The sequence below is a fragment of the Mus musculus genome, chromosome 1 (assembly GCF_000001635.26).
Source record: "Mus musculus strain C57BL/6J chromosome 1, GRCm38.p6 C57BL/6J".
Classification (NCBI taxonomy): Eukaryota; Metazoa; Chordata; class Mammalia; order Rodentia; family Muridae; genus Mus; species Mus musculus.
The window spans coordinates 122,241,689-122,252,934 of NC_000067.6; the positions used below are offsets into that span (position 1 = coordinate 122,241,689).

At 40.0% G+C, this 11,246-nt stretch overlaps 1 long non-coding RNA gene across 1 annotated transcript in view; it reads left to right on the forward strand.

Annotated features, from left to right (window-relative positions):
- Gm28590 (predicted gene 28590) overlaps positions 1-10,492 on the forward strand; it is a 47,036-nt gene extending 36,544 nt beyond the window's left edge. The window contains exons 4-6 of the long non-coding RNA NR_151524.1: positions 7,322-7,411; positions 8,649-8,839; positions 9,484-10,492. This is a non-coding gene — a long non-coding RNA (predicted gene 28590). The remainder of the gene's footprint in view (positions 1-7,321; positions 7,412-8,648; positions 8,840-9,483) is intronic.
- Positions 10,493-11,246: the final 754 nt, after the last annotated feature.

The window sequence follows — 11,246 nt, forward strand, 5'->3', positions numbered from 1 at the left end:
CCAGATGGAGGGCCTGGGTGGGGTGCCATGTCAAGGACAGCGCTGTGAAATGCTGGCCCCTGGACATGATACCGCCATTGCACTCATGAATTCACAGCACGCATGTAAAAACTGCATTGCAATGAGTTAGAACTGGCTCAGATTGGGCATATCTGTGAATTAAAAATTATAGCATCATTTGGAACAAAAAGTAAGTACAAGGAAGACCATCTTTCAGACATAACAAAAGCTAAGCCAAAATGACTAAAAATCTAAGCTTAGTCAGTAAAGTGATTGCCTTGCAAGCAGAAAGACCTGAGTTCCCCCAGACTCCATATGAAAACATTTGGGAGTAACACTGTACACCTACAATTCCAAACATTGGTGGGAATGGGGTGGAGATAGATTCCTGGGACTTGCTAATAAACTGACCACAACTAATTGGTAATATTCAAACCATTGAGATATCTAAGAGCTGAGGTTGCCCTCTGGCTTACATGCATGTACAAACATGTTGCACGTGTTCCTACACACACAATAATGTATTTCCATATGCAAAATAAATAAATCAAGTCCAGTGTCCATGGATTTAAATTGGCTAGAAAAATCTGGTATTTTAGTTTGACTTGTCCTAATGTGAGAGGCTGTAAATTCCTCTAACAGGAGAACATGGCAACAGATAAGAAGCTTCGGGAGGACATAAGAAGCTTCGGGAGGCTCGCTTGCAGGAGAGGCATTTCCTCATGAACAGGTTTCAGCAGTGGCTCTCTGCACATCTCCTCACCTAACCTTGAAGCTAATGTATTTCTCATATTTCCATATTTTTCTGATGATAGTTGTCTCAAAACAACAGTTTAGAAGCTTGAAGGATTTACCAACCCAAGAATTACCTCACTTATTTACCATGAGTCGTTTGACAGTTTAAAGGTTTATGTTTTTACTATGCATGCATGTGTGTGTGTGTGTGTGTGTGTCTGTGTGTGTGTGTGTCTGTGTGTCTGTGTGTGTGTGTGTGTGTCTCTGTGTGTGTGTGTGTGTGTGTGTGTGTGTGTGTGTGTGTGTGTGTGTGTGAGCCACATGTGGGATGGTTCACAGAGTCTAGAAGAGATCACTGGATCCAGTGGAACTGGCATTACAGGTAGCTATAGGCAGCCCAATGGAGGAGCTACAATCCCAGGTCCTCCGCAAGAGCACCAAGTACTCTGAGCTGAGCCATCGCTCAGCTCTGTTCTGACATTTTTTTATGCCTCATGGAATTAAATAGAATACCATCCTTAACACTATAAGGATATTTAGATACTAGAAGTCCAGTCCTTAGAGAAGCTGAGAAGTGTAGTACTTAGTACTCCTCTTTTTCTGGGTGAATATCTTGCACTAATGCAGTTCAATTAGTAATTTTGGCATTTTTAGATATTCATAGTGTTATATGTGATTTGAGATGGAGCTAAGGTTTTTTGGTTTTTTTTTTTTTTAACTTTGCCTTATGTTAATTTTAAATGCCAGCAGAGAACCAACTGCTGTGAAAATTAATGAATGAGAGACACCAGTCTGTCTTTACTTTACACTTGACTGATTTTTGTACTCACTGAGCATATGTGACAAACTAAATAACTCACATAATACAAATGACGCCGCAACAGTAGTGATCTCTCTGCTGCTTGGCTAAGAAAGCAGACAGATAATTCCATTCCCTGAAGAAATTTTTTCTAATCCTGTAGATTAGTGTCTGAATGTCTTGCCATGGAATTCTGTTGTATTACTTTTACATTGTGGCATTAATTATTTTTATCCCATTTGCATTAGATGGCACATTCAAAGAATTTTGTGAAGTTTCGCAGCCCCAGTGACAAGGCATAAGACAGTATACGTGGAACAGTTGTGATATTCTTCATTTTTTGTGGGAATCTACTCCCTGCCTTGGCATTTCTCACCTGGAGAAAAATTTTAATTGTATTTTTTATTTATTCTTAATATTTCATGCATGTATACAATGCATCTTGATCATATTCAACCCTCACCTCGCCTTTACCTTCCTACTTCCCAACACTTCTCCTTCCCAACTTCACATGTTTGTTTCATTAAGTCTGAGTCTGCTGAGTAGTGCTACTGAGTCTGCTTAGTGTTGCCCATGTGCCAGAGAACAACCACATCTCCATGTGCATATAAGCCACATACCAATGGCCATTCTCAGAAAGCAAAGTGACAGCTCTCCCAGCTGCCATCAGCTACAAAGAGCTGCTGAGACAAGAATGAGGCCTTGAAAGCATCACTACCCTCCATGTTTGCATTCTAAACATTTTGTCTGTGTCTTGAACTACTTGATGCCTGACCCTCCCTGCCCTTGGGTGTTGGAGGTGATGTGGTGCAGAGTCAGTGACAGAGACTCTGGAAGTAAGTGAGAAACTCTGCAGCAAGTTCATCTGAACATTGTTATAAGCTCCTTTAATGCCCTCCACCCTTGCCCCACTGGTCCAAGAAAGCACCTCTTCTAAACAGCAGTTCCTGATAGGATGGCACTGTCTGCACCAGCAATCCTTGGTCTCTCAGGCAGTCCTTGATTAGGTCCTCCTGTAGGAGACACTTCTGCAGCTGTGCAGGCACTTGGCATATACACAGAGGTGGCCCTGAAGTTTCTTTTACAATGTAGGTTTCACAAAGGTGACTGTAGTTGCTACGAGTTCATAAGTGTAACAGCCATGTCTAGAAGCAAGCACTTCAGAGCTCACCATCAGAGAGCTCTTCCCACCTTCCCTTCCTCAACGTCTGTGAGCGAGTGTTGAGAAGTGTGTGTGCAGTTGATATGGAAGCCTGTGTCCAGCTGAGTGCTCAGTCATGTGGACTTGGCACTTTATACAATTATGAGTCTCTGCTTTGGCCTCTGCTTGCTGCCAAAGAAACTTCTCTGATAACCTTGAACAGTTTGAAGTATCATTTTTCTCCTTTTCAGAATGAGGATAATAGCCCTCATCTCGTGCATTGTATTCACACACAGAATGGAAATAATGTATGTTAAGGCTCTAGTCCATAGGCGTTAATCAATATGCTGGAGTTACAGACACAACAGCAATAGTCATAGTTATAACAGTACAATCAAAACTGACAGAGAAAAGGACAGGGTCTTCCTGTGCTTCCCTGAGACTTAGCTCAGCACAGTTTGAGATGTGTAGAACCTAACTCTACTGCTGCCAGACATATCAGCCAAGTAGCATTTCTGCAGATGCCCATGGAAAGACTAGATAAAACACAGCACTCCTAATAAATATCAGGGTCACGGCATGTGTGTGTGTGTGTGTGTGTGTGTGTGTGTGTGTGTGTGTGTGTGTGTACATCTCAGTGTGTACATCTGTGTGAATGTGCCCATAGAGGCTAGAAGAGAGACTCATACCCCTTGCAGCTGGAGTTACAGGTCTGACAACAGTGCCAGGATCCACACTGAGCAGAAATTGCTCTTAACAGCTGTCCCAGTTCTCTAGCTGGGGAACTTGACATTTCCTAGAAAAAGTCTATGCACTTATTTAAAAATCTTCCCTTCTCTGTAGGTAAGGCAGTGATGCAAGGTTAATAATGGTGATTTTTTGAGGATCAAGAAATAAGGAGATTCAAAACATATACACTGCATTCTAATAACGTATCCAAGAGGCTGAGGGCTTCCTGTGCTGTTCTTCCAGATGTATGCCTCAAAGAATTCCAGCAAGCTTCTGTTGGCTTTACTTCCTGATTGTTAGTAAAATCTAGAAACACTTGAAGTCATCTGCCTCACTGAGCTATCAATGCCTGGCCTAAGTGCACATGCCTGCACACAAATTCAATCAACAGCCAGAATTCACAACCTGACCTTCACTTTTCATGTTTCCTGATCCCCATGTTCATGTCTTCTACTCTCTTCTTCCTTTCCAGGAAGAATGAATCTATGTTGCCATTTCTGGGTTCCCAGGGTTCTGTGTCTCTACTGACAACATCTATTGCCCAATAGCTCTGACCTGAGTTCCCAGTTAGTCCAGTCTTAGGTTGTTTTTAAATTGAATGTTTTTTTTAAAAGACTATTTTGTTGAGTGTTTATTTGAACATGAGAGTGCAGTGCCCAAAGTGACTAGAAGAGAGTTAGATTTCTAGAAGGTTCCAAGCTGAGGGATGCAGATGCTGAGAACTGAAACATCCTCTGCAAGAACAGTGAGTGTTCTTACCCACTGAACCATCGCTCCGAACCCCACATTCAAGGCTTTTACTTACTCACTTATTCCCCTTTATGGAAAGTTCTGGAAGGTATTTTCTTTTGTGTTCCCATTGCACAGTCTCTATTCATCAGATCTCACAATCACTTCTGTTTCCATAATATTATGAAAAATGTCTCCCCTCTTTCAGTGTGTGACCATTGAGAGATAAGATTCATATTACACTATTTTATTGGATGATCAAGAGTGAAAATGATATTCAGATTGTGAGTCTATGATTCTGTTCTGGGACATGTCCTGTTGCTTTTTAACTGTTGATTCACTGATCTAAACTCAGGATGGAGGAGATGAAGCCCATCTGTGAGATGAAGAAGTGATTGTATCAACCTTGTAAGTCAGTTGTGCTCCTAAGTCGCATGAAGCCATTTTTCTTTGTAACTGAAAATGGACTTGATACTTTAGATGAGATTTAATAATCATTTTGGTTTTATTAAGTTTTGATTTTTTTCAAAGACTCCATAATACTCTGATATGAAATTTTAACTTTAAGCAGGATTTTTGTTTGTTTGTTTGATTGATTGTTTTAAACTTTAAGCATTTCTGGTAGAGACTAAAGTGAGGAGCTCACCTTCATTTTACTAATAAAATATTCCAGTAGATAGGCTTGAAAAAGTGAGACACCGGAGTTCAGACCTTGTATGATGAACTTCTCTGCCTTCTCATGCTATCTCTTATAATTCAATGATAAATTTATTGGACTTTTAGTGTATCAAAGACAAATTTCCACCAATATCTCTACCTCATTCACATGAAAGTGGTCTGAGTTACACCATGCTACAATATTGAACAAACATTACTTTTGGAAAGTGGTTATGATACATGGATTTAAAACACTTTAGCTAGGATCAGTGAAATGACACTAGGTAAAAAACTAGCTGTGCACACCTGATGACCTGATTCAACTCCTACAACTGCGTGAGGAAGTAGAAACTGACTCCTTCAAATTGTCCTCTGGCCATTATCATATACATCATGTCATGTGTGTGCTTCATGCACAAACTCACACACATACACACACACACACACACACACACACACACACACCACCACCACCACCACCACCACCACCTCCTATAATAATAAATAAAATGAAACAGTCCCAATCAATTGACCTGCAGGATACACCTGTGCTTCTTCAGCTTTTAAAAAAGCTCATATTATTAACGTATAAGAAATAGCCAGAAGATAATAAAATAATACACAGATATGTGGCTACATTTTTACCAGCTATTTCAACATAAACTATATGCTTTAAATCTACACTCATACATCCCAGCAAAGAGGACAGTTTTAGTGGGATGCTAATGATTTCTAAAATAGCCTCAATTTTCAAAATTGCAGTATTGTGTTGTACTGCATGTAGTAAAGTGAAAGGTTTTAAAGAGAGAAATATCCTTTATAATTTGGTCAACAGTTGAATGGAAGATTTTAATCCTTGGGGTTTGATTGGTTTTAAAGCCCTTTTCCAGTTAGGGAGTAATCAAGAACCTCTTTAGCAAAGCCTCACAAAAAGTAGTATTAAATATTTAATGAATCTTTGCAATATGTTGTACTGATTATAAGACTTAATAGACTCTTCATGTACAGAGTGTAAACTCTCTGGGACACGGTACCTTTCTCACGCTGATCCCACAGGGATCTTTAAATTCTAAGCCAACCCTTCTTAGGTTTGCTTGCCTTTTATATTTCTGTACGTAGAAAAAAAAATAAGACTTATGATTCCTCATTTCTTTGAGAAGTTTCTCCATTCTAATAAAATATTTGTGTTGCTTCTTGTATCTTGGAAAATTATGTCAAATTTGGTCTTTATCCAGACACTTTGTGTGGCTGACTGTACCTCCATCTGCCTGATGCTTTCTGTCATTCAACATCCCCACTTCCCTTACCAAATATACTCCCAAGAGAGATAAGCCATGTATGTACATCCTTGGAGATGTGCTGTCTCCTCTTACTTAACTCTCTTAAGACTGTGTTTTCTGCTAAAGTTATGATAAATTTTTGTTTGGTTCTTTTTACCTAGAAATATTTCAATGACAAAGGGACACACACTTAAGAACAGTTATCCTAAGCTGAAATTGTATTTCTTGAAAGAAAAGCAGATTGAATTATAAATCAAACTGTTGTGCAAATGTGGCCAATTTTGTAGTCAGGAAGACTGAACTTTCCATCCTGGTTCTTTCATTATTTGATTGACAACACCTATTGGAACCTCTGTCACCTGCATAAATAAAGTGGGATCACAAGACATGGGCACAAGTATGCATATATATATATATATATATATATATATATGCATATATATGGATGGAAGTTGGGACATGTTGCCAACTCTCAGTCTGTAGTGGAGACCACCTACTAACATTCAGTTCATCTTAATATGCAACATATCTATATTTGGGATGCCACATAAATCAGGACAACCTTTAATTTATATTTTTCTAAATCAAACAGTATTTTACACAGCCCCAGTGAGGCACTGCATCTGAAATGCTTCATACACGAAAATTTACTTATTAAGCTTAAGAGGACGTGGGCTGTATGAATGATGGTCCAGTGTTTAAGCATTGTTGTACTGTTGTTGCCAAAAACTGAAGTTTGAATTCCAGTGTCCATACTTGGTGGCTCATATGACTGTGAATCCTTCTCCAAGAAGAGCTGATGTCCCTTCTGGCCTGTGGAGACACGAACACATATGTGCACACATACATCTATGCACATGCACACTGAGGCACATGTGCATGCACGTGCACACATACACAAATAAACAAATAATAAAAATTTTAATGTGGGAACTTGAGATTAGTGATATAACTCAATGCTTCAAGGTATCTGCTACCAATCCTGAAGACCTACAGTCACTTCTGAGACTCACATGGTCGAAGAAAAAAACAGGATTCCATAAAATGACCATTGATGTCCACACATATTCAGTGACATGTACATATTTCCTTCCCCATCCAAAGGTAAGTAAACAAATAAATAAATATGTGAAACGTCACAACTTGTAAGGATCCTGGTCTTCCCCAAAGCTTTCAACTCTGGTTTCATTCTTATAAGTCATGACTTCTTTGCACTCCAGTAGAACAAATGACATCATTTCCTGTTTTCAGGTTCCCTGGGTCTGTTCTGTAAGGTGATGGCCAATGCAGGAGTAACACAGAAGTTTTAACTGGAGCCTTTACACTATTCTCAAGCACTGGGTACCTTTTGTTGTTGTTTTTGTTACTATATTGCTGATGTGTTGACATAGCTTACTCATTTACTTTCAATGAATAAAATTGTATTTTTCCCTCCATTGTCTCTCTTCCCATTTCTCAATTAGTTCAGCAAGTGGTCAGCCATTTTTGGAGAAATTATGTGGCCAGAAAAGCGATGAACTAGGGTTAATGGATCGATGAACTTTCCTAAATTCCTGCTGTGCTGTGGACTCTGCTGTGTTAGAGACAAACAAAAGTAGGAAGGGGGAAAGCTATCATATACTTCCTCTTTTACCTAAGGCATTTGCCAGTATGGATATACAGAGAATACATGTCTCAATGAGAGGGTTCCTTATGAAATATTAAAATAATCACTTCCATTGAGCTCATTGTACCATTTAAAATATAGTTTAGAGACTTCTACGTAATAACTGTGAAGTAATGGTTTCTCTGCTGGGAGTTGGAAAGATGTCTCATTGAATAAATTTCCTGCCATAAAAGCACAAAGACAGAGTTTAGATACCTAGCACCTATGTAAATTCTGGTCAGATGTACCAGCACACCTGTAATTCCAGGACTCAGGAAGAGACAGGGACCCCTGAGAAAAAATTGGCTTTCTAGACTTGTTAAATTGGTGAGTTACCTTGGGTTAGGTGAGTTACCTTGACTCAATAAATAAACTGGAGAGTAATAAAGAAAGTCATGTGATATCAACCTCTGGCCTCCATGTGCAAACGTGTGTACATGCTCACCACACATCATAGACACAGGAACATAAAACTAAAATATTTAAATAATAAAATGATCTCTCCTTCATTCTGTTTGCCACTGTTTAATACAAAGGATAGAAAGAAACAGTCAAGAAAACAAGGCTCCATCTCTACAGAAGAAAGTATATATCCATTTTTCAGAACTATATTCCAAAACCTGACCCCTCAAAAATCATATAGAGTAGAGCACAAATATCTTGAACCTTGCAATGTGTGACTAAGATTAATAAGCATGGTTTGGAATCCCTGTTTAATAACTCAAGGGCCATATGAATATAGATAAGTTAATTACTCACGTTGTGTGCCTCAGTTACCTCCTATGACAACTGGGTGTGACTGCTGGATAACTCCTGTAGTAGGTCTTACAAAGGTTAATTGAGTTCTGATGTGCAGCCTTCCTGATGTATAGTCCTGTTTCACAATAAGCACTTGAATGTTAATTTTGTTTATTCTTCTCTCCCGAGGAGCAGATGAAACCTGGAGTTCCCAAAGAAGTCATAATCTGAGGAGCAACCCTGTTGCTCCAGTGTAGAACGAGAGGGGTGCTGTCGGAAACTAGAGGTGCATCAGAACCCAGGGAAGTTGGAGCAGCTGGAGGAAAGCTCTGGGCTCAAGGATTCGAAAGAAGGGAGTGGCTAGGCAGAGGAAATAAAGGTGTGCTGTGAGTAGTAAGAGAACTTTCTGACCTTGCTCAGTTAAAAAAAAAAAAGTATAAAAAAAATCAGCTCATAGGGTATGCTGACAAAAGCCACAATGTGGATGAGAGAATGTGTCACCTTTATCCTGGGAGGCTATCAGCTAGTGACTCATGAAATTGTGTCTGTAGTGTCAACTGTGGATGGCAAAATATCCCTCTACAAATGGGAAATGTGAATTCTTGTGGCCAATATTTCAGTCCTCTCTCTCTCTCTCTCTCTCTCTGTGTGTGTGTGTGTGTGTGTGTGTGTGAGAGAGAGAGAGATCATTGTGAATTTCTACGAATGGTTACTATCTAGTGAAAAAATAAGTTTTGGACCAAACCTTTCTTTCGGAGTAACTAAAATTAAGATGAGGGCCAACAGAAAGAATGGAAATAGGCAGCCTCAGGAGGTAGGTGGTAGGAGAGACCCTCCAGAATGTACCAGAGGCCTGGGAGGTAAGAGACTCACAGGACTCAAAGGGAGGGACTATAGATGAAATGCCCTACTGTGAGGAGGGGGAACTTGTGGAGTCCACCTCCAGCAGAAAGACAGGGCATCAAGTGAAGAGATGGGGTTGCCATCCCACAGTCAAAACTTCTGACCCACAATTGTTCCTGTCTGAAAGAACTGCAGGGACAAAAATGGAGAAGATCCTGAGGAAAAGGAGGTCCAGCAACAGGCCCAAAGTGGGTTCCAGCTCAAGGGGAGGTCCCAAGACCTGACACGATTACTGAGACTATGGAGTGCTTATGAAAAAAGGGGCCTATCATGACTACCCTCTGAAAGATCCAGCAAGCAGCTGAAAGAGTCAAATGGAGATATTTATACCCAGCTGATGGACAGAAGCTGCTGACACCTGTGGTTGAAGAAGCTGAGGAGGGCTACCTTGTAGGAGGACCAGCAGTCTCAACTAACCTGGACCCCTGAGATATCCAGATACTGGATCTCCAACCAGGTAGCATACACCAGGTGATATGAGGCCCCCAACACATATACAGCAGAGGACTGCCGGGTCTGGATAAAGTTAGAGAAAATGCACCTAACCCTCAAGAGACTGGAAGCTCCAGGCAGTGGAGAGGTCTGGTGAGGTGGGGGTGGGGATATTCTTGTGGAGACTGAAAGAGAAGGTATGGAATGTGGAACAGTCAGAGTGTGGACTGAGAGGGGGATAAAATCTGGACTGTAAAAAAAAAATTAAATTAGTTTAAAAAAAAAATACCTGGTATTTTAGGATCAATATGATAGGTTAGGTGGTTTCAAACAAAGAATATAGGGCAAGGTCATAAAAATGTAGATTTGTCTCTAGGCATTAAATGACTTGAAGGTCATAAAGGATCAGATGAGTGGAAGGAGCCCAGAGGATGAGTGTTCTGCTTACGAGTATACATTTCCATGTCTCAGGAAACTTTGCAGCCAAGTCATGAAGACAAGGCAAGTTGTGACATTAGCTCAGGCCCTTCCTAGACAGAGGGGGAAATGAAATTAGATTGCATAGAGTCTTGCTGTTTGAAGGAATGAAGTGGTTGTTAATGCTGACTGCTTTCTGAAACAATGCATTAATGAGATTCCATTTCAAACACTTTCCCCAAATGCCTTTAGTTTATTTTCTCATTAAACAGAGGTCTTGGAGTGGCAGCTGCGGCTCTGTTGGGTTAATGATAGCTGAACATGAAAAAAATCCAGACTTTGAGTAGAAAATATAGAATCACAGAAGATAAAATTATGGGTGGATTCGTCATTTTTAATAAGCCAACTGGCCAGGAAAGCTACCCTACTCCTAACTGAGGACTTACTGGTGGAGAATGACCATTAGACATGGGACAGTTTCCTTTAGGGGTATGGCTCCCAGTAGGTTGTTCAGACTCCTCTGGACAAACCCTGTATTTCTATACATACAAATATCATTAGTTGGACTCAGTGGGATTATAAAAGAGTACATGAAATTGCGAGGGATATGTGGGTGTTTCTGTGAGGGATGAGATGGTTTGAAGAGACACAAGCAAGATACACTGTACACTTGTATGAAGTTCTAAATTTTTTTAAAATGATTTATCTGAGACACAGTTTTTAAACATTTAGCTTCTTAAGTTTTTTCTTAATATATAAAGCTCACTTCTTAAATGAAAGGTGGGCTCCGTTATTCCCACCCCAGTGTTTCATGGAGGAAGTAAGAAGGTCATGACTGAACTTTGAGGGTAGACTTTCCTTATTGTCATAGAAGGTCTTCAAGGAAACATGAGTGCTAACTCTATTGGTTCAAGAGGATTTTAAGGAGCAAGTTTTAAATGCATGCAGACCTTCATTCTTGGCTGTATAATGTTACTATCCAACTATCCATTCTTTGAGGACCTTAAAAAGTAGAGTTGATGCAAACCAGCTCCATCTGAG